This window comes from Octopus sinensis, linkage group LG10, assembly GCF_006345805.1.
Source record: "Octopus sinensis linkage group LG10, ASM634580v1, whole genome shotgun sequence".
Classification (NCBI taxonomy): Eukaryota; Metazoa; Mollusca; class Cephalopoda; order Octopoda; family Octopodidae; genus Octopus; species Octopus sinensis.
The window spans coordinates 37,031,501-37,055,043 of NC_043006.1; the positions used below are offsets into that span (position 1 = coordinate 37,031,501).

General features: G+C 38.8%; 1 protein-coding gene across 5 annotated transcripts in view; it reads right to left on the reverse strand.

Annotated features, from left to right (window-relative positions):
• Positions 1–23,543, reverse strand: part of LOC115216654 (transmembrane protein 198) — a 174,872-nt gene that overhangs the window by 141,402 nt on the left and 9,927 nt on the right. For all 5 annotated transcript variants that reach the window (XM_036506573.1, XM_036506571.1, XM_036506574.1 and 2 more), the window contains exon 2: positions 14,084–14,162. The gene's annotated coding sequence lies outside the window, so the exon portion shown is untranslated. The remainder of the gene's footprint in view (positions 1–14,083; positions 14,163–23,543) is intronic.

Genomic DNA, 23,543 nt, shown 5'->3' on the forward strand with positions numbered 1-23,543 from the left:
GGAAGTTGCAAGAAGCCCGTTCTATCTATCTATCTATCTATCTATCTATCTATCTATCTATCTATCTATCTATCTATCTATCTATCTATCTATCTATCTATCTATCTATCTATTTATCTATCTATCTATCTGTCTGTCTGTCTGTCTGTCTGTCTGTCTGTCTGTGTAGTTTTAGCAAATGTTGTAGGTTAGGACTCAAAACTTTTCGGACGTTAGTCCTTCATCCAGAGTCAGACAGTGGAAGAGTGCTTGAAAAGTAAAGAAAGAAAAAAAACGGGCGAAGGGTTACAAGCCCGTTGGGAATGCTGTCCTACAAAGGAGATAATAAAGGGGGACGGTGTGTGTGTGTGTGAGTGTGCGTATGTTTGTGTTCACAGTTGAATGTGTATGTATATATATATGTATATCTGTGTGAATGTGTGTCCGTGTAGATGTGTATGTACATATACATTTATGTAGCCTCAATATGGAACATGTACAAAATGGTTAGAAACGGGTCCCATAACCACTGTTTATATTTGTATTAAGCAAGATGGTATTATTTACTCCATTACTCGTTTCAGTCATCTAACTGTGGCCAAGCTGGGGCACCACCTTGAAGGATTTTACGAATCAAACCGACCCTGTACATATTTTAGGCCTGACCTGCTACTTATTCTAATGGGCTGTTTTGCAGAACCAACTTCAGGGACGTAAGCAAACCAATACCGGTTGTCAAATAGTGTAGGGACAAACACAAAGATATGCACTCCACCTCACTCCACAAATATATCATTTTACTTAGCTTGTTTTTAGTTCATTGTAATAATGATGATGGTGGTGGTGATGATGATGGTGGTGGTGGTGGTGGTGGTGGTGGTGGTGGTGATGGTGATAGTGGTGGCGGCGGTGGTGGTGGTGGTGATGATGATGGTGATGATGATGGTTGTGATGATGATGCAATACTTGGCAGTGGCTCTCATGGCTTCTGATCGTAAAAGATGGTCGACAGCACATATTCCGCTGAAAACCGCAGATTTGCTTGTCAGTTGCTTGAGCTTAACTCAACCCGATGAGTAGGTCCCTTAGCAGCTGACGCATGTACGATCAGAAGTAGCAGGGGAAGTATCATAGCCATGTGTTGAGAGGAATTCTTTGGGGTTAGAATAATTCACCTCTGGAAACATGTGTGTTTCATTCATCAGCCTTAAACAAGCCTTATTCAGAGACCTTTTGAGCTGGATGGACTACTTGACCTGAAGAAAATTCTAACTGCTCCTCACACCTGCAAGGTCATGCCGTGTTTATCTTGATATGAGATCACCATGTTGTCCACATATGGTTGTGATGCATGTGCCTGGTGTACACTTATCATAATAATAATAATGATGATTTAAAATTTTTGCCACAAGGGCAGCTTGAGGGAGGGGATTAAGTCGATTACATCGTCCCCAGTGCGTAACTGGTACTTATTTAATCGACCCCGAAAGGATGAAAGGCAAAGTCGACCTCGCCGGAATTTGAACTCAGAACGCAGCACTATATAATAATAATAATAATAATAATATAATAATAATAATAATAATAATAATAATAATAATAATAATGATGATGATGATGATGATGATGATGATGATGATGATGATGATGACGATGACGATGACGATGACGATGATGATGATGATGATGATAAGAAGAATAGAAAGCAAACTGTGCTGGATCATAGAGATAGCATGCCCAGCTGACAACAAGGTATGCGATAAGGAAGAAAGAAAAGTCGATAGCTATGACAGGTTAGCTTAGGAGGTTGAGCAGTTGTGGTCGATGAAAAAGGTGGTAGTATACCAATACTTGTCGGAGCCCTGGGAACAGTGAGTAAAAATCTTGAGAAGTACATGGAACAAATAGGGGCTGCAATAAGGGTAGAGCACTTGTAGAAAACAGCACGGCTTGGAACCGCTCGAATATTCCGGAACGTGCTCGAAAAATAGGAGGTGTTACCTTAGATCATTGGTAGTGAACAGCTAACAACGTAGTACAAAGGCAATAATAATAATAATAATAATAATAATAATAATAATAATAATAATAATAATAATAATAATAATAATAATAATCAACTCTAACCCCCAAAAGTTCTACCAAGAACTGGGAAAAAATAAAATCAACTCTAACCCCAAAAAGTTCTACCAAGAACTGGGAAAAAATAAAATAGAAGTCACTGCAGCACCAACGGCAGAAGAATTGGAAGAATTCTGGGGAGAAATATGGTCGGCGAACGAAGCACCAAAAAAAAAGAAGTATCAGAATAACAAACTCGGCATCTGAACAACTTTGGACCCCCATAACAACTGAAGAGGTCACCCAGGCACTGCAAAGACTAAGCAACTGGAAGGCACCTGGGCATGACAAGATCCCCAACTTCTGGTTGAAATATCTAACAGGAATGCACAAAAAGCTGGCTGAAAACTTTAACAAAGTACTAGCAGAGCCAGAGACAATGCCTGAATGGCTCACGAAGGGGAAAACCATCTTAATTCTCAAATCAAATGAAACAGAAAAACCAGAAAACTACAGACCAATAACCTGCCTCCCTACTATGTTCAAGGCATTTACTGCAGTGATATCACAAAGGCTGAACAAGCACCTGGACGAAAACAAACTGTTCCCAGAAGAGCAGAAAGGGTGCCGCAAAGGCTCATATGGCTGTAAAGATCAACTAATGATTAATAAAGCCATAACTGAAGACAGCCACAGAAAGAAGAAAGGCCTCAGTATGGCCTGGATTGACTACAAAAAGGCGTTTGATAGCATCCTCCACACATGGATCCTCGAAACACTAGCCATTAACAAAGTAGCACCAACAATCATAAAATTCATAGAGCACTCTATGAATAAATGGCAAACAGTCCTACACCTCCAAACAAAAGAGGGACTCATGAAAACCAAAGACATCCCCATTAGAAGAGGAATATTCCAGGGAGACACGCTCTCTCCACTCCTTTTCTGCTTGGCACTGTCACCTCTATCTGATATGCTAAATAGAACTGGATGTGGATATAAATGTTACGGCAAAACGATCAGCCACCTTTTATATATGGATGACCTAAAACTATACGCTGCAAATGACAAACAGCTGGAAACACTATTAAAGACTTCATGGATTTACCAAAGAAATAGATATGAAATTTGGATTAGAAAAATGCGCCAAAGTAACCCTGAAAAGAGGAAAACTAGTTAAGAGTAACAACATCACACTAGATAAAACCAATGAAATAAAAGAATTAGACCAAAGCCAAACTTACAAATACTTAGGAATCCATGAACTAGATAAGACACAACACACCACAAATGAAAGAGAAAATAAAAAAAGAATATTATAGACGAGTTAGATCAATACTAAACACAGAGCTCAATGCTAAAAACAAGATAATAGGTATCAACACTTTAGCTGTCCCAGTTATAAGTTACAGCTACAATATCCTTAACTGGACACGAAATGAACTGACCAAAATAGATAGGAAAACAAGAAAAATAATGACAGGATCTAGGATGTATCACCCAAAATCTGACATAGAAAGACTATATATACAACGTATAGAAGGTGGTAGAGGCCTTATACAGCTGGAAAACTACTATAAAATAACCACCATAGGACTGCAAAAATATCTACTTCAGAAGGAAGGAAAACTGATCCAGATAGCGGCAAAACACGAGCAAAACAAAAAACTGTTCTCAGTATTTAAGGAAGCTGACAAATACAAACAAGAAATCATACCACCTAATAAACATGAAGAAGAAGAAGAAGATGAAGAAACAACAAAAGCTATAAAACAAATGAAATCCAAACTAAAAATAGAACAGCAACGAACCATGATAAAACGATGGCAAGAAAAGCCCCTTCATGGTAAATACTGGACTAAACTAAACGCAAAAGAAATAGACAAAGAAAAATCCCAGCAATGGTTGAGAAGCTCAGGACTCAAAGCAGAAACAGAGGGATTTTTAATTGCAGCACAAGACCAAAGCCTCCCCACCAGAAATTACCAAAAACATGTAATGAAAAGAAATATTACAAGTAACTGCAGAATATGTGGAGATGGACAAGAAACAATAAATCATATTATCTCTAGCTGCCCAGTCTTGGCTAAGAAGGAATATATTCACAGACATGACAGAGTTGGAACCTACATACATTGGAAGCTATGCCAACATTATGGAATAACAACAGAAAAAAGATGGTATAGGCACACACCAGAAAAGGTCACAGAAAACGAGAAAGCAACCATACTCTGGGATATGCCGATACACACAGATAGAGAAATTAAGGCCAACAGACCAGATATAGTTGTCAGAGATCATGAAGAAAAAAATGCTTTCTAATTGATGTATCAATACCGGCTGATGACAACGTGTCTCTAAAAGAAATGGAGAAACTCTCAAAATACAAAGACCTGGAAATAGAGGTAACTAGAATGTGGAATCTGAAAACAGAAACAATTCCTATCATAGTAGGTGCATTAGGCATGATAAAAAAATATTCAGACAAATACATAACAAAAACACCAGGACTTACAAACACATATAACATACAGAAAATTGCACTACTAGGCACTGCACACATCCTACGCAGAACACTTTCCATACAATAACCATCAGAGCATCACAACAAATCACAGCACATACCCAAGGCACACAGAGCTGTGCTCGGTAGTGAAGTGAAAGCACGCTATAAAAATAAAACTACTGAATAATGATAATAATAATAATATAATAAATGCCCTGATGCAGTACCAGGCAGTGGCTCTCATGGCTTCTGATCTTAACTGATTGGAAGTGTTATCATGTACATTGTTTTGTCTTGGTATAAAAGATGGGCTACAGCAAATATTCTGCTCAATACAATGCCCTGATGCAGTACCAGGCAGTGGCTCTCATGGCTTCTGATCTTAACTGATTGGAAGTGTTATCATGTACATTGTTTTGTCTTGGTATAAAAGATGGGCTACAGCAAATATTCTGCTCAATACCACAGATTTGCTTGTCAATTGTTTGACCTTAACCAGTTGAGCATGTTCCTTAGTGGCTGACGATATGTGCATCTCTGATCACGAGCAGAAGTAATGGGGGAGCATCATAGCCATGTGTTGAGAGGGATTCTTTGGGGTTTGAATAATTCACCTCTGGAAACATGGGTGGTTCTTTCAACATCCTTAAACAACCCTTATTCAGGGACCTTTTGAGCGGGATGGGCTACTCAACCTGAAGAAAATTCTAACTGGGCCCCACCTGTAAGGTCATGTGCTGTTTATCTTGATATGAGATCACCATGTCGCGCACATATGGTTGTGATGCATGTGCCTGGTGTACCCTTATCAGACGGGTAGTCATGATGGGTATATTGGGCTTCGTATATTTTACCCCAGTGTCACTTTGATGGCATGCACTGCTCTCTCACTCAATAATAATAATAATGGGTATTGAGTATCTTCCACGATAATTAATATCTAAGTATTAAGTCTTTTAATTTGCGGAAAGACTCTGTGAGACTTCTGACAACAGGCTGCTGTTCACTCTCACAGAATCAACCAGAGCAAGCAAGACCGAGAGCTCCGCGGAGCAAAATATTCTTTTACTCTTTTACTTGTTTCAGTCATTTGACTGTGGCCATGCTGGAGCACCGCCTTTAGTCGAGCAAATTGACCACAGGACTTATTCTTTGTAAGCCAAGTACTTATTCTATCGGTCTCTTTTGCCGAACCACTAAGTTACAGGGACGTAAACACACCAGCATCGGTTGTTAAGCGATGTTGGGGGAACAAACACAGATACACAAACATATATATGTACATATATATATATATACGACACGTTTCTTTCAGTTTCCGTCTACCAAATCCACTCACAGGACTTTGGTCGGCCCGAGGCTATAGTAGAAGACACTGGCCCAAGTTGCCACGCAGTGGGACTGAACCCGGAACCATGTGGTTCGTAAGCAAGCTACTTGTAGGCCAGCAATTTTGAGGGTGGTGGGGGTGGAGGCTAGTCGATTGGCCCCTGTGCTCAACTAACACCTATTTCGTTGACTTTGAAACAATGAATTTGAGGCACGCAGAAGTGCCAGAGAAAATGTAAAGTAGTATTTTATCCGACGTTCTGAGAATGGTGTCAGTTCGCCACCTTAATGATAAGTTTCAAATGTTGGCACAAAGCCAGTAGGTTTTAATATTTCCATTTTTGGTGGAGGTGTGGAAGTCGATTACATCGTCTCCAGTACATGACTGGTACGCTGTTTTATCAACTCCAAAATGATGAAAGGCAAATTCAACTTAGGCAGAATTTGAATTTAGAAGATCGAAAATTTGAATTCAGAAGTCGAAAGAAATGCTGCTTAGCATTTTGTTCGACGCGCCTAAATAATTCTGCCTCCTCGTCCGCCGCCTTAATATTAGGTTGGTGCATAATTATTGCAGCTTTTTTTCAATAAATTTTATTCAACAAAATCAATAACAACATTTAACAAAAACATCTTTAAATGATTATTCCGACCGGCTGCCAAGCAAATGGGAAGCGGTAATAGAAGTAGATGGTGAATATGCTCCGGAATAATCATTTAAAGATGTTTCTGTTACATGTTGTTATTCTTTTTGTTGAACAAAATTTTTTGAAAAATAAAAAAAAACCCACGATAATTATGCACCAACTTAATAATAATTATTGTTTAAAACTTTGGCAGAAGACTAGTAATTTTAGGGACAGGGGGCGTTTAATCGATGACATTGGCCCCAATATCTGACAGGATTTCGTTCTTTTAGATCCCGATAGAATAAAAGGCTAAGTTGACTTGGCGGGAAAGAACCGGAAGAAATGCTGCTAAGCATTTTGTGCGATGCACTTAAAGTGTCTGCCACCCCGCCGCCTCAATAAACATATAACACGCACACACACACGCACGCACATGCACACGCACACACATTTATATAACGTGTGTGCATTTGAGTGTGTGTAAATATTATATTAGTTTGTGGAGCTTAAGACACGTTCACCCACGTGTGTCTATACAAACAAATCGCGGTATATTTATAAACACAGAATATCGCTTATGTTGGAAAACATTTCACTCAACGTGTGAACCAAATTTACAAACGGAAACACACACACACACACACACACACACACACGAGAGGGTGAGAGATAGAGAGCGGGGAAAGAGAGAGAGAGAGAGAGAGAGAGAGAGAGAGAGGAATAGGAAGACAGTGGGGAGTGGTTTCTGAAGTCGTAAGAAGAGTTGTGTATGTGCGAAAGTATATTTGGAATACAGCTGGTTATATTTGTCTGTCTGTCTAGGTTAAGCGTCCCATTGCTAAACATATCAATATATTAAACAAGGTAACGTATGAGCGGTTCTCTAAGCAGTCGCTCAAGCTGTTGTATGAAATAGCAGCCAAATCTCCCTCCGTCGAACTACACTCCACCCCACTGGTTCTCGAATCTGTTTTCATATTTTTATTTATAAGGTGTGCACACGAGAACAAAAAAAAATAATGTTGCCGTAAAAGCATGGCTGTGTAGTTAAAATGTTCACTTTGCAACCACTTCGTTATGAGTTCGGTCCCATTTGCGAGGCACCTTGAGTAAGTGTCATCTAAAACGCCCCGGGCCGAATAGTGTCTTGTAAGGGAATTTATGTGTGTGTGTGTGTGTGTGTGTGTGTGTGTGTGTGCGTGCGTGCGTGTATGGTTGTGTGATGAGCTTGCCTCTCAACCACTTAATTCCGGGTTCAATACCACTGCGTGGTGCTTCGTTCCAGTGTCTTTTACTCTAGCCTAAAGCCGACCAAAGCCTTGTGGGTGGATTTGGTAGGCGGAACTGAAAGAAGCCTGTCATGTGTGTGTGTGTGTGTGTATGTGTATATGAGTTTGTGTATGTTTCCCCCCCTGCCACTGCTTGACAATCGGTAATGGTGTGTTTATGATACAAAATATGAACCTTAATTCCCAGGTTATTATATGGAGATAGTTTTCAATGGGCTAATCCTACTCCTAAGCTAATCCTATCAGTAAGCTAATCCTTTCTTGGTAAATTTCAACATAACTATTTCCTACAGACACAAATCCATTCACATTATTTCCATAAAACGATTCTTTCAAATACAGGCACACAAGTCCTGAAAATTTAGGGGCAGTGTCTAGTTGGTTATATTGACCCCCTCAATTCAACTGATTCTTTTACGTCCCTGAAAGCATGAAAGGCAAAGACGAACTCTGCAGAATTTCTGCTCAGAACGTAAAACCAGAAAAAATGCTGGCGTAGGAGTGAGTGTGTGGTAAGTTTGTGTCTGTGTTTGTCCCCCCACCCCAACATCGCTTGACAACCGGTGCTGGTGTGTTTACGTCCCCGTAACTTAGATGTTCGGCAAAAAGAGATCGATAGAATAAATACTAGACTTACAAAGAATAAGTCCTGGAGTCGATTTGCTCGACTAAAGGCGGTGCTCCAGCATGGCCGCAGTCAAATGACTGAAACAAGTAAAAGAGTAAGCATTTTGTCCAGTGTGCTAACGATTCTGCTCGTTGATGGTGGTGGTGGTGATGATTATGATGATGATAATGATGATGATGGTGACGATGATGAACCCTCTACAACAATGGTTTCATATTTTAGCACAAGGCCTGCATTTTTAAGGGAGTGAGTATGTCAATTACATCGACCCCCAGTGTTCAACTAGTACTTATTTCATCGATCCCCAATAAGATGAAAGGCAGAGTCAAACTCGGCAGAATTTGAACCCAAAATGTAAAATCGGAAGAAATGCCGCTAAACATTTTGTCCGGGGCGGTAACGATTCTGTCAACTCGTCACCTTCACCGGCTTTGTAATAATTCTTTGTACTATAGTCAGAAAGCCTGGAATTTGTGTGTGTGTGTGTGTGGGGGGACTAGTCGATTACATTGGCCCCGGGGTTCAACTAAAAGGATGAAAGGCAAAGACGACTGCGGTGAGATTTGAATACAAAACGTAAAGCCGGATGGAATGCAGCTAAGCATTTTGTTCGGAATTATTACGATCCTGTCCTTTATAATCTTTTTTTACTCTAGGCTAGGCACAAGGCCTGAAATTTTGGGCGAGGCATCCAGTCGATTAGATTGACCCCAGTACTCAACTGGTACTTAATCTATCGACCCCGAAAGGATGAAAGGCAAAGTCGACCGCGGCAGGATTTGAATGTAAAACGTAAAGCCGGATGAAATGCAACTAAACAGTTTGTTCGGTGTGGTTATGATCCTGTTAGCTCGTTGTCTTCGGGCCTTTACAATAATAAACCTAATGTCGATAATCTTTCGTCTGATAAACATTATTTAGATAAAATAATAAAAATGCATTATTACCTCGTATTACATATGGCTTCATTGCACAACGATAAAATATATATTCATCAAGAGAGACATAATCATTGTCACGTCACCATATGCAAAAGCCTATCGTCAGGTCACCATATGCAAAAAGCCTATCGTCAGGTCACCATATGCAAAAGATGAACAAACATGCTGTATATAAAACAATTGCTGTCTACGGGCGACGTTTTTTTCACACGGTTTCGCTAAAATGCTTTGTCATTCGATAACGTCCAGAGGAAAAAGATGTTTACGGTAATAGTTTATAGATCAGCAAAACTCGACAGTTATCGTCAGCACATGGTAATTTAATACAGTGACTAATAGGCGTCTAGCCAAATGACAGGTTTCACAGCAAGCTTTAGAGAAATTCCGCCACCTACCACTAGTGAGTTTGGGAGGTCTCCCACTCGTGCTTTCATAAATTAATTGCAAGCAGTCTTTTTCTTGTCATCACAGTAACTGTAATTAAACAAAATATAACGATGGTTTGGAATACCACCCAAAACTACATTCATTTACCCGTTTCCTGCCCCGTGCATAACACAGAACATATTTCCCTGGCATCCTCGTATATGATACACGTCAATCTCAGCTTTTGCCAACCACCAGAATTATTTGGGGCTTATGAAATGAAAGCTCTATAGTACTCAGAACATATTAGGTTGTCCGGAAAGTTCTCAGCGTTTTAAAGCTAAATCGTTTAATGCCGCATTGAACACACCTGAAACATAACACAGTTAAAACTTTGGCGTTGCTTGAAGTGGAATTGCATCTCTTCTTTGTTCCTGACTAAAAATAGATTTATCTTCCATTCCGCTTACCTTTTATTGACATTTGAAATGGATAACCAAAAATTTCATATTTGCGTTATAATACTTTTCTTTTTTAAAAAAGGAAAAAATGCTGCAAAGACTTGCAAAAACATTTGTGAAGTTTATGGCGATGATGCTGGAGATGAATCAACTGTTCGAAGGTGGATTGCAAAATTTAAAGCTAGAGAGTTTAGCTTGGAAGATGACAATCACAGTGGAAGACCTTCAAAATTGGATATTTTGAAGGTAAAAATCCAAGAAAATTTAAATATCAAGACTAGAGAACTTGAAGAGTTGGAAGTTTCTAAAAGTACGGTTCATGAAGTATTCTCTTTTTGCATATTAAAAAAATAACGCTCAGAACTTTCCAGACAACCTAATAATAAATAAGGACTAACTAAATGCCTGAAAACAAACATAGACGTTTGGAACAAATTTATGAAAATGCTTTGGCCAAGTAAAGATTTTTAAGTCCTCAACTGAAGCCTCACTACTGAGAATTTTTGTTTTTTGCTTGTTTTCGTGTTGGTCATGGCGTACTTCTCTTTTCAATGCTTTTTCTAGTTGTTCATTTCACGATTTGAGGAGCTATTGAAAGAATCGCTACAGAACTTCTAAACTTGCTTTGTATCAAACAATTGCTCATCACATATAGGACGACCCCGACTATCAGCTTAATCTATCAAGAGGAACGGACCACTTTTCCACTGGCAAGGAAGTTGGATGCATTTCTTCAGTCTGGTGGCTATGACGAAAGAAATCCTGTGATTGATGCTGTTGAAATGTTTGAGAGTATAGCTTTCCCTCTTACGCCAAACTCTCATCAATTTTTCCAAGACGAAGGTGAAAGGAGAGTGGGAAATGCATTCCTCCAATGTATTTTCTGAGAACTGGTTAATAGCAGCAAAAATTGTCATAGCTAGATCAGGGGTTCTCAACCATTTTTATCTATGGACCCCTTGGATTACTATTTTATTCTGATGGACCGCCATAGCCATTCGATGCTTGAAAACTAGTTTTATGGAAAATTCTTTCAAATTCCTATATTGTTTTTCCTACATTAAACTCGTGTAGATTGAACTATGTAAAACGTTAGAGAAAGAAACGCAGCTGTTTCTTGCAATACATAATCAATACATACATCTAAAGCAAAATTTATCCAGGGGCCCTATAAATACTATTGTGGACCCCCAATTTGATATTTTGTTGCATGGACACTGAGAGGCCATACGGACCCCGGTTGAGAACCACTGTACTAGATGGTACTACTTTATCGACCTCAGAGAAATGAATAGCAAAGTTGGGATTTGATCGTTAGTACTCCTGCCAAAATGCTTAGTGGCATTTCGTCCTTGTTTACGTTCTGAGTTCAAATTCCAGTGATGTCGACTTTGCCTTTCATCCTTTCGTGGTAAAAAAAAAAAAAGTACCAGTAAAGGGAACTTTTCTGTTTGAGTGCACTAGTGGAAATTTTAAAGTTTAGTGAAAATTAAAAAATTTGATGTATTGATGCAATTTTCCACCCTGAATCTCGAAGGGCTAATTCACATCTTACTGAAAAGTTTAAAAAAAAAGTTACAGGCGCAAGAGTGGCTGCGTGGTAAGTAGCTTGCTTACAAACCACATGGTTCCGGGTTCAGTCCCACTGCGTGGCATCTTGGACAAGTGTCTCCTACTATAGTCTTGGGCCGACCAAAGCATTTTGAGTGGATTTGGTAGACGGAAACTGAAAGAAGCCCCTCGTACATATGTATATATATATATATATATATATATATATATATGTATGTGTATATATGTTTGTGTTTGTGTTTGTCTCCCCAATATCGCTTGACAGCCGATGCTGGTGTGTTTACGTCCCCGCAACTTAGGGGTTCGGCAAAAGAGACCGATAGAATACTTACTAGGCTTAGAAAGAATAAGTCCTGGGGTCGATTTGCTCGACTAAAGGCGGTGCTCCAGCATGGCCACAGTCACATGGCTGAAACAAGTAAAAGAATAAAAGAGGGGTTTCAAGTTTGATAATTTTTACTCACAACCACGACCACCACCTCCACGACGACGACGACGACGACGACGACGACCACCACCACCACCACCATCACTACTACTACTACTACTACTACTACTATCACCACCACCACCACCATCCTTGTCATGGTCAACATCATTAGCTTCCTCCTTCCCTCCTTCTTCTCTGTCTCCTCTTCAGCAGCATTATCATCTCCACTACTGTCTTCCATGTTTTTCTTTTTGTTGCGCTCTTTCAATGAAGTGTCTGTCACGTTATAATTTTGATTATATTTGAACGAAGCAAAATGGTAAGAGAAAGGAATCGGAACAACCACTCATTCTCTCTCCCCCTATCTCTCCCTCTCTCTGTACGATACCCGTTCAACTTCATTCTTTGTTTTTAATCCAGCTTCCCTTTGCCATCCCCCTTTCAAATCGTAGAGGTCATTTCTGGGTCAGAGCTTGTGTCCTTTGGCCTTGATCTTTGAGCATTCTTCAAGACCTACAGTTCACCGATTGTCTCTGTTAAGTCTTTTTAAATATACACAGGCAAACTGTATACAAATAAATTCAAAGAAAGATATAAACATTTTATACATTTGTGCATAAACTCGTTTGTATATATGTGTGTGTATATACTTACGTATACACATTGATATGTGTGCGTGAGCGCTCACATACATATAGAAGTATAGCAAATATATGTATGGATGTATGTGTGTATGTGTGTGTCTATGGATGGATGGCTGTATAGATGGATGTACGCCTGTCTTTGTGCTTGCGCACGTGTAATTTGTGTGTGTATTTATTATATCTATCTATCTATCTATCTATATCTATCTATCTATCTATCTATCTATATCTATCTATCTATCTATCTATCTATCTATCTATCTATCTACCTACCTACCTACCTACCTATCTATCTATCTATCTATCTATCTATCTATCTATCTATCTATCTATCTATCTATCTATCTATCTATCTATCAATCTATCTATCTATCTATCTATCTTTATCATCTTTTTATCTTTTTACTTAGACTGTGGCCATGCTGGGGCCGTTTCCTTCTTTCACTTCACAATTTAGTGGAGGCGTCACTTTGGGCAAAGTACTTCCCCAAGGGAAAACAAAATTGGGATTTAACCTTAGGAATCTTGAAAGTTTACTTTCTTCTGTTCTGACCTTTCATTTACTTCGTCCTTTATCACCGTGACCACTCTCTCCTACCACACCGCAACCAACACCGCCGCCACCGCCGCCATCAGCTGATATTAATAAGAACTAACGTGGGGGCTGCTACATAGTTTCTTGACCTTCTTTAGCAACCAAATTCTCTCAGGTATCGTTCTGCTGTCCTATATAAAGATATATACATTATACAGGGCAATCCTCGATATCTATCTATCTATCTATCTATCTATCTATCTATCTATCTATCTATCTATCTATCTATCTATCTATCTATCTATCTATCTATCTATCTATCTATCTATCTATCTATCTATCTATCTGTCTGTCTGTCTGTCTGTCTGTCTGCCTGCCTGCCTGCCTGCCTGCCTGCCTGCCTGCCTGCCTGCCTGCCTGCCTGCTTGTTGTCTACGAAGGGGTGCTGAAAAGTTCCTGGCTGCGTGTAAAAGAAAATACTGGAGGATCAGTTAATTATGATTTTTTTTCAACATATTCCCTTCTCAGATTAAACACCCTTATTGCAGCAGTCCTTAAGTTTTTCTAAACCCTGTAAAAGAACTCGGTAGTTTGGGTCTTCAACCAGGCCTTTCGCGACACCCTTAAAGCCAGAAACTTTTCAGCTCTCCCTCGTATGTCTGTCTACATATGTGTATTCACATGTGCGTCATCAAAATATAAAAACAACTTACCTTATGGAGATGGGTGGGAACGACTGTTTCCAGTTCTCCTAACATGACATTTACTTTCCGTCTTGTTTGTATTTTCCTCCTGAAACATAAGTCGAAAAACCAAATACAATATATATATGTATATGTATTTTAATCGTGTATTTCTTAAATTTTATCATTGGTTCATCTATTGAAATACGAGGTCTGATCAATAAATATCCGGACTGTGGCCATAGTAACGAAGCTAAAGCACGCAGAGTGAAGCCGCTTGACAAAGATTGACCTTGGACTCCATTGTGCACGCGCACTAAGTTTTAACGTTCTGGCTCACTTCCGCTGTTTACAGCTGTGTTTGAAAGGAATAGAGAAAGTTGTCAATGCGATACCTGCTCAGAGGCCTACGGGAAGTTGCAGAAAGTGTATGGAAAGGAGTGTATGAGCCGCACACAAGTGTGCGAATGGTTCAGACGATATTGATGAATGTTCTGGGAGACCCGCAACCAGCAGAACTGAGAAACACATCGCAGATGTACGTGCAGCTGCGAGGGAAATCGTCGAATCACCATCCATAAGTTATCAGAGGATGTGCAGATTAGTTACGGTTCACTTCAGTCCATTATTACTGACGATTTGGGTATGAGACGCGTGTATGCAAAGTTTGTGCCAAAAATGCTTTTAGCTGGCCAAAAAACACACACGGGTTTCAGTTGCACAAGATCATCTTGATTGTGTCGAGAACGATGAAAACTTTGGATAGGCCTCTGAGCAGGTATCGCCAAACTTTTGGCAAAATTTGATGCAGATTCTCTTATAAAATTTCTCTGTTATGGTCAATGCGACGATCACACGCTACACACCTTCCTTCCAGTAAATCTAGAAGTGATCTAGAACTTTAAAACTTAGTGTGCAAGCACAGTAGAGTTCAAGGTCAATCTATGCCAAGCAGCTTTACTCTGCGTGCTTTAGCTTCGTTACTATGGCAACAGTATTGATACTTATTGATCAGATACTTATTAGATACTTATTGATCTTGGAAGTAGCAACTTTTGCTTCCAAGACCATGTATATCAAGCTTCGCGTTACTTTTCTAAATTGAGTATTCAGAATGACACTTATACTTTTCATAACTGGAAAATGACAAAGAATCTCACAAAAGTGCTTGTCATCGGCGAGTTATGTTGAAATGGATAGGCTATTGAGAGAATGAAAAGCTCAAAACGTCAGAGTTACGTCATCTAAATATTATACAAGTGCAACAAGTAGCGTAGGACGGAGATTGTTACTGAACTGTCCATCTACCCTCGTTAATCACGAGAGTTTGGTTTTTAAAAAATAAATAATAGTGAAGAATAAATCATGTTTGTGCATTTTGCAAATGGAATAAAAGGTAGATTCACCAACGCCAAACTTGCGGCCTACAGCAAACGAAGCTTCCACCGTCGCGTGTTTTCTTGATCATCTCTCCTTCTCCCTCTAGAGAATACACTCGGCTGCGTTATTTGTTAGGATCAAGCGCCCACGTATATTTTTTCTGTTCATGAGTACGAGAATGTTAAACACAAGCGATAGTCAGTGCATTCTTGGTAGCTAAGAATTGGGAGTGGTTGCTGTGGTGCGTTTTTGCGGTACAAGCAGAATCTTTTGACTGACCGCCGATCCGTAATATCACAGATCATTCCGTGATAAGCGTAACATGGTTCACTCTTGAGCGTACCGTGCTATCCTGAATCAGTGATGAATGAATTGGTGACACACGAGGCTTAGCCCTTTTCCTCCAGGCACTTGATAACACCACGATACCAAATTTTGTCCATTTTCAAGGGAAGTCGCTACTAGTTACTTTTGAAGTCTTCTTTGAACGGTCAGATGTCAGATTACCTGTAAAAAAACAATGTAGTCATTAATAAGAAGAGTTGAAATTACTGCATACAAGATTTCACTTCACTACTCTAGCATCATTCCTTCATAGTCAACCTATGAACTTTTCAGCCCACCCATGTATAGACATACGAGAAAACGAAACCAGTTTCCTCTGAGAGAAAATGAAATAAAAAAAAAGAAAAAAAAAGGAAAAGAAAAAAGGAAGGACACATTGAGCGCAGTCTAAGATATACATAGAAACGGAATCTTCACAGGTGGAATAGCTTTGATTATAGGTCTGAGACGGCCACCACTAGAACTACTTTGGTTAAATATGTCTGCAACAGCGGGGTTGGCATAAGGCTACAAAAATACATGAATAACAGCAGCGACATCATCATCATCTACAACAACAGCAACTACTACTACTACTACTACTACTACTACTACTACTACTACTATACTACTACAAAAAACTTATCAATTATGAAAATCTGAGAAAATGTGGAAAAAAAAAAACAGATGGTACTGTCGAAGATCAGATGAAGAAATATAATAACAAGATATATATATATATATATATTATATATATATATATATATATATATATATATATATATATTCAAGAGGCTTAACATAGACATTGCTGTCTATATATATATATATATATATATATATATATATATATATATATATATATATATATATATATATATATTATATATATATATATATATATATATTTACATATGATGTTGTTGTGGTTGAAGGGCAACGGTACAAAGAAATGGTTTGGAGTTTCAAGTGGAATCGGGCTTCAGTTACAAGAATAACAGAAGTAAAAACAGACAAATGGCGGAGGGGGAATAATAAGTACAAGAAAAAGAACTGTGGCCCTTTGAGGCTTACGCACTTTAAAATGTGTTAGTTTGTAACTGATTATAAAAGCTTCTCTTTCTTTCCCTCTGTGTGCATGTTATATGTGTGTATTTGTGTGTGTGTGTGTGTGTGTGTGTGTGTGCATATGTGTGCGTGCATGAACGTATGTACATATATATATATATATATATACATACATACACACGCACACATGTAAGTGTATGTATGAATGTATGAATGTATGCGTATATGTGTATATATATATGTATGTATGTATGTATGTATGTGTATATATTCAGCCTAACTTGGATGTGTTAGTTAATATTAATCACAAAAGCTGTTTCTATCGTTAATAGCTCACACACACACACAGACACACAGACACACACACACACACACACACACACACACACACACACACACACACACACACACACACACACACACACACACATCCCTTCTTAAAGCTATCTCTACAGATCTTCTTTAGAAATTAGAGCCAGCAGTGAAAGTTAAGACGTTTTGTATACGAATACATCTACGAAAACAATTCGATCGAAGATAAAGAAACATGTAACGGATGTATTATATGCATATTTCAGGAGTTCTTGGCCCTTCTTGCAACTGCAACTCCCAAGATATGAACAACCTTAATATTTTCCTTGTCATCCACATGTCAAAGATAAGAAAATGAAAAGATTCGTTGGTTCATCTATTGAAATACGAGGTCTGATCAATAAGTATCCGGACTGTGGCCATAGTAACGAAGCTAAAGCACGCTGAGTGAAACCGCTTGACAAAGATTGACCTTGAACTCTGTTGTGCATGCGCACTAAATTTTAACGTTCTGGCTCACTCCCGCTGTTTACAGCTGTGTTTGGAAGGAATAGAGAAAGTTGTCATCCACATGTCAAAGATAAGAAAATGAAAAGATTCGTCGTTGTTCCCGGCAGAATCGATTGTCGAATGCACTCTTCCAGTGTGTCACGATCTTGAAATGATATATCGGACAGAAGTCACCTCTCCTGTCTCGAAATCTCATTGTTTAGGTAACATTCTTCCTTTGTTATATTTTCGCCTCCAAAATACTTTCGTTAATTTCGACAATTCAAGATTAGACCATCAAGGTATAGATCCTCCTAATCAACACCTGTAGTGCAACTGATTCCTAGTTTCTTTACGTAAAATCGGGATCTACTAAGTTCTTTCATTCAGGAATATAAAACAGAATCGCAATCCTAAAAGGAAGAGCGATAATATTTATGTTGTTCCATGGAAACAGACAATTGCGATTACTGATATGAAGGTAATTAACGCTTCTGATTAGCTAAACTTATAAACATCTTTAAACGCCTGTAATACTTTTATTATGAAATTCTAGAGAAAATGATTGCAATTCTCGTTATCAACATGAAAATCACATCATTGTAGAAAATCCGAGAATACTCTGGTGGTTAGAATAATTTTTAATATCTTTTAAACATCACAAATAGGCACAAGTTTTGTTTTTTGAAATATCAGTATTTAAATAACCTCAGATAAATATCTCAAATTCATTCCTGACAATCTTTACTAAGAACTCTTCATGCGTTATAAAAACACGTTATAAAAACAAAACAAATTCACTAGCACAAACAAAGAATTAAAAGATCTTTCCAAACTAGCTGACCGAAGTGGTGTGACGCTATCTATCTGTCTGTCTGTCTGTCTGTTAACATACACACGCGCGCGCATGCGCAGACATACACACATACACACATGCACACCACATCGCTCGGTGACCGGCGTTGGTTGATGTGCTCACGTCACCGTAGCCTAGCGTTTCGGCAAAAGGGAACGATTGGACAAGACTTAGAAGAAAACACTTAAAAAAAAAAAAACTGAAATACTCAGGCCGATTTGTTCAACTAAATCCTTCAAGGCGGTGCTCAATCATGGCTGCTATCCAATGACTGAAACAAGTAAACGATGAAAGCTAAAAGCTAGAAGCTAGATATTCTTATAGAGAACTATTCAATCTAGTGTGAGATATGTGGAAGAAGCAAAACTACTGTCGCTACAGAAATGTTATGTCAACATTAACAGATGACTAAACATCAACTTTTCGGACCGAAATCTGTAGTTATCTGAGAATATTTTGTATTTTTATAATACTCTTATCTCAATTTTGGTTACGTTACATCGCTTTCATTTTATATGGCAGGTCAAGGAAATTTTGGAAATGAGTGAACATTGTATGATTACCACACTTACACACACATACTTCTATGCACGCATTAATATGGTACTCCGTCGGTTACGACGACGAGGGTTCCAGTTGATCCAATCAACGGAACAGCCTGCTCGTGGAATTAACATGCAAGTGGCTGAACACTTAACGTAGATCTCGGGGAGATTCAGCGTGACACTGAGTGTGACAGGGCTGGCCCTTTGAAATACAGGTACAACAGATACAGGAAGAAAGAGTGAGAGAAACTTGTGGTGGAAGAATACAGCAGGGTTCGTCACCACCCCCTGCTGGAGCTTTAGGTGTTTTCGTTCAAAAAACACTTACAACGTCCGGTCTGGGAATCGAAACAGCGATCCTATGCCCGCGAGTCCGCTGCCCTAACCACTGGGCTATTGCGCCTCCATATGCGCACATACATACGTATGTATGTATGTATATATGTATGTATGTATGTATACGCGCACGTGTATGTGTATGTGTGTGTGTGTACATGCATGTGTATGTGTGTTGCGCGCGTGTCGCTCGTTTTCGTCACCGTCCTTTACGTTTGCTCACTTATTCCATCAGCTTTTTGTTCTTGACGCCACCAAAATGAACAACCTTATCGTTAAAAGCACGAAATGGCTATGACTTTTGGACGATAACTGACGAGGGATGAGCATATCTAGGTTTTGTTTGTGAATTTTCCGCGTCTTCTTTTGTCGCCCTTCTGTGCATCTTTCGAATATTATTTAATGTAGCCTCATGCACCACACCTCTTGTTCCCACTCAGTGGCACCCCACACAGCGGGTAACATTGATTGCGATGCCTCTGTTTCCCTTTCTCTCTCTCTTTGCTTCTCTCACGCTTTCCCTTTTCCTTTCTGTCTATTTTTCCCTCACTCATCATCTTACGAGATGAAGATTGCTTAGAGACACAAAACGTGTTATAAAAATCTGACCCGCGCGTATATGCCTCTGCGTTCGCGCGTATATTTGTGTGTGCGTGCGTGTGCGTGTACGCGTGCTTGTGTTTGTGTGAGTGTGTGTTTGTGTGTGTATGTGTGTATGTCTAAAATATTTTTTAAAGAGCACTTTCGTTGCTACCTACTTCAGAATCGATCTTTTATTTTGTATTTAGACAAACAGCCACGCATACACACATGCACGCACACACATATTAACACACATATACCCCCCCCCCACACACACGCTTAAAAACTCCGAGGAAACTCGAAGGTGTGTGCGTCTACAAATACAAAAACAAAACTAAAAAAAAAAACAAAAATATCTATGCTCTGACCTTCTTGTGTTCGGATAAGTTCGTATGGCTTTTCTGAGTACACGTTTACGAGTGCACTCAAATACGTTAAAGACGTACATATACATTTCACCATTCTCTGTATGTATGTATGTATATATGTATGTATGTATGTATGTATGTATGTATGTATGTATGTATGTATGTATGTATGTATGTATGTATGTATGTATGTATGCACTGCAAACACGTATTAAAAGCCATGGGAACCTATGTAGGTGTATGTACAATACATTCTTGTTATAGAGAAATTCCCATTTTATTTAACAAGTGGCCTCATTCTTTCATAGCTGTCACTGTTTATGTTTTCTACGACGTGTGGCCATGCTGAATTTGGGTGGCTCTAGAGTGACTTCGGTAATAGCAGCAGCAGCAGCAGTAGTCATAGTAGTAGTAGTAGTAGTCGTCGTCGTCGTCGTCGTCGTCGTCGTAGTAGTAGTAGTAGTAGTAGTTGTTGTACTTGTTCAACTCTGTCGCTTGTAAGACGTTTGAAGTTAACTTTTCTGTCGCCAAATCAACGGAGCTTTTACGTTGTTTTCTCGCTTCCCTGGATAAATCTTTCAGAAATTGTACTCAGTCGTGATAAACCAAGAGAGGACCCAGCGGTTCTGAAGCAGGGTCCATGTGATCCATATACGATGCTCTTGTTCAAATTTATGCGAAACAAACTGGTTATATTTCTCCGATACGCAAGCCATTTTACTCATTTCTTTTTAATTTGTTTCATTCATTTGATTGCGGCCATGCTTCAGCACCGTCTTTAGTCGAGAAAATCGACCCCAGAACTTATTCTTTGTAAGCCTAGTACTTATTCTATCGGACTCTCTTTTGCCGAACCGCTAAGTTACGGGCACGTAGACACACCAGCTCGGTTGTCAAGCGAAGGTGGGGTGGGGAACAAACAAAGACACACAAATATATATGTATGTACAGTTCTATATTTAAGAGATGAGGAATTATTTACATTATTTACATTATTTACATTTGACAGATATTTGTCCTTATCATGCAGATACGAATAACATATGGGAAACGGTATTAAGGAAAGATAGGAAAATATTGGATTTATAAGCCCTAAAAGTCACTCTATAATTGCCCACTGGCGTATGGTGTAGTAGTTAAGAGCGTGGGCTATTAACCCCCGAGTTCGATTCCAGGCAGTGACCTGAACAACAACAACAACAACAACATCGAAAAATACTTTAGGAATGAGATCCCATGTTCGAAATTTCTCCAAGACACCTGATGAAGGCTGGAGGGTATATTAGCCGAAACGTTGTGTTAACAACAAACAAGATGAGGACAAATATCCATCAAATGTAAATATATATATATATATATAACAAAAGGGACATTAGCCATTTGAATGTGGCTAGGGACAGGGCAGGGCGGTGGGGGTGTTACTGATGCATTTAGCCCCAGGCGATCATCAACGTCACCAGATAGGCTTGACACCATCACGGTGTCCTCTATCCTGCAAAGGGAGATCATTCCCCGAAGAAGCGGATGCCACATACGGACCCAGGTTTCAAGGTGTTTGCCTCTCGTCAACGTATGGTAGGCACCGCCCCTCGACGAACGACTCTCAGTGCAGGATATTTATATATAGATTTTCACGTAAATACATTTACTGATTTCGAAAATCTGTTCGACAGCAATAATAATTCTCTAAACGAGATATAGACAGTAACTGCTCCATAACAAAAGGAGCAGTTCGTCGAGGGGCGGTGCCTACCATACGTTGACGAGAGGCAAACACCTTGAAACGTTGACGAGAGGCAAACACCTTGAAACCTGGGTCCGTATGTGGCATCCGCTTCTTCGGGGAATGATCTCCCTTTGCAGGATAGAGGACACCGTGATGGTGTCAAGCCTATCTGGTGACGTTGATGATCGCCTGGGGCTAAATGCATCAGTACACCCCCCCCCGCCCTGCCCTGTCCCTAGCCACATTCAAATGGCTAATGTCCCTTTTGTTATGGAGCAGTTACTGTCTATATCTCGTTTAGAGAATTATTATTGCTGTCGAACAGATTTTCGAAATCAGTAAATGTATTTACGTGAAAATCTATATATAAATATCCTGCACAGAGAGTCGTTCGTCGAGGGGCGGTGCCTACAATACGTTGACGAGAGGCAAACACCTTGAAACCTGGGTCCGTATGTGGCATCCGCTTCTTCGGGGAATGATCTCCCTTTGTAGGATAGAGGACACCGTGATGGTGTCAAGCCTATCTGGTGACGTTGATGATCGCCTGGGGCTAAATGCATCAGTAACACCCCCACCGCCCTGCCCTGTCCCTAGCCACATTCAAATGGCTAATGTCCCTTTTGTTATGGAGCATTACTGTCTATATCTCGTTTAGAGAATTATTATTGCTATAATATATATATATATATATATATAATATATATACAATATATATATATACACCACTGCATTAGAATAATAACTCTGCTACTAAAACCACATCCTATTCAACGTTAGAATGCATTTAATTTTAAATGTTTGCACTGGCATGTCTTACCGAGGGTTAAGTGAAAACAAAGACATTTTTTTTTGCTCGATTGAAAGAAAGCTTCGGCCGTGACCTTGTTCGTAATATTCTTTTCGTTTTTTATTCGCTTAACATATTGTTCGCAAGATTGAATTTTCCAGTATATTAATAAATTCTATTGTCGTTTCTGTTGTTGTTGTTGTGATTTAGTCCTAGGTTGACGCCACTGGTTTAACAGACTTTTGTTCGGGTTACTGTACCCCTACCCACATAAGTTTCTTTAGGTTTGTGTGTGTGTATATATATATATATATAATATATATATATATATATATTATATAAATTATATATATATATATGTGTGTGTGTTGTATGTGTATATATATATATATATTATATATATATATACACACACACATACAGACACACACATATATATATTATATATATATAATTATATATACATATATATATATATATATTATATATATATATATATATATATAATATATTTAGAGATAAAACCACTATTAGGCAAATCAAACAATGAAAAACATAAACCAAAACATAGAAATAAAAATAATTAATATAATATACAAAATATATAAAATACAAATTTAAAATTTAAATTATATATATATATAGATATATATATATAGATTATATATATAACATATACAAGGTAAGAAAATGGAGAAATACATCTATATCAAA